This window comes from Mytilus californianus, unplaced genomic scaffold (assembly GCF_021869535.1).
Source record: "Mytilus californianus isolate M0D057914Y unplaced genomic scaffold, xbMytCali1.0.p SCAF_6, whole genome shotgun sequence".
Classification (NCBI taxonomy): Eukaryota; Metazoa; Mollusca; class Bivalvia; order Mytilida; family Mytilidae; genus Mytilus; species Mytilus californianus.
The window spans coordinates 118754055-118755612 of record NW_026262712.1 but is presented as its reverse complement, the minus strand read 5'-3'; positions in this window follow the sequence as shown (position 1 = coordinate 118755612).

Genomic DNA, 1558 nt, shown 5'->3' with positions numbered 1-1558 from the left:
TCTGTGAGGGATTGTTTTTTTGACAGTACATGTATTGAAAAGAGGAAAGTATCAATGTTAGTCACTTGATTTTTATGGAGAAATATTGAGTAACATTGCACCTCTCAAATTCTTTTGAATGAGGAATATCTATAAGTTTATAAGGTTATAATTCAGAAATGAGTGCAACCATGCCAATTAAAGCAATCTTTGATAGTCCAAGATAAACTTATAGGCTTATCCTCAGAATTGTGCAGAATCATATCTCATGTACATCAGCCAGGGATATAACTCAATAGGGTTATTACAGAAAATAACTTGTATGTGTTATTACAGATACTTTCGTGAGTTGTCTACTCTTTAATCCATAAATTTTCTAAATCTGTAATAACATATGTTTGTTATTTGTAAAATAAATCATACATGATTTGAATATTAGTGGGCTCTAGGGAACTCTGGGCAGAACTTAAATGCATAGCCTTGATAACTAATTTTTGAATTAAATTAATACATTTTTCATTAACCATGGTAAATCAATGAGACGAGGCTTTTAAGGGATAAACTGAGCTGTTATAACAAGGCTTAGTTATTAAAGGCATGTAACTTGTTATATGAGACACTTGGGAATTACTGTGAAGCTTGGGCAGAACCTCATTACATGCTCTGATCATTATTTCTTACAATAAATTAATATTCATTGTAATTAAGCATGATGAATGTCTGAGAAAATGCTTAGGAGTGATGTAGAGAAGCTGTAATAACACCCTTAAGTTATTATAGGCATATTTTTTCTGTAATAACATAGGTGTACTATGCATGATTGGCAAACTATGAACTGTTATATCTTTCTATAGTTAAGTATACATAAAGACAATAGTAATATCAATAGAACTTGTATACATTTTAACTAAACTAATGATGTATATTGTCCCTTTGAAACATGTAACATCCATATGTTATCACAGTTCTTTGATTTTTTAGTCCACAATAACAAATGTATGTTATTTTTCTCTAATAACCCTATAGAGTTATATCCTTGACGGTACATATGTAGAGGCAAAATGAAAAAAGTAAAATACATTATAACAAGATTATTGTATGTATATAGCATTCAAGGAAAACATATACTTCAAATACTAATGTGGGTTATTTGCTTGTTAATTTCAAAATTGATTAAAACAAATATTGCATGTAAAGTGACGAGGTCTGTTTTAAAAATCCTTGAGTTTACCTCTGATACGGAAAGAATACGGAAAGAATATAAATGAAAATAAATAAAATTCAGTAGGTTTTCAAGTCATAATCATTTGTGGATTTACAAGGGTTAGATTGTAATTATACATTTGTTGATTTGACATGTTAAGTATCATTCCTATTATAGCTGACAAGCCATTGTCTTACCTGATATTATGTTTTATCGTATAACCTGATATTGAATGTTTTATGTATATGATGTATAACATTTATAAACATTTGTTTGTTACATGAAGATATTTGTTCCCTGTATAACTTTTTAACCGGACTTTCGAAGGAAAATCTATTATTGATTTGGGGATGTACGACGGGCAGGCGGCTGCCA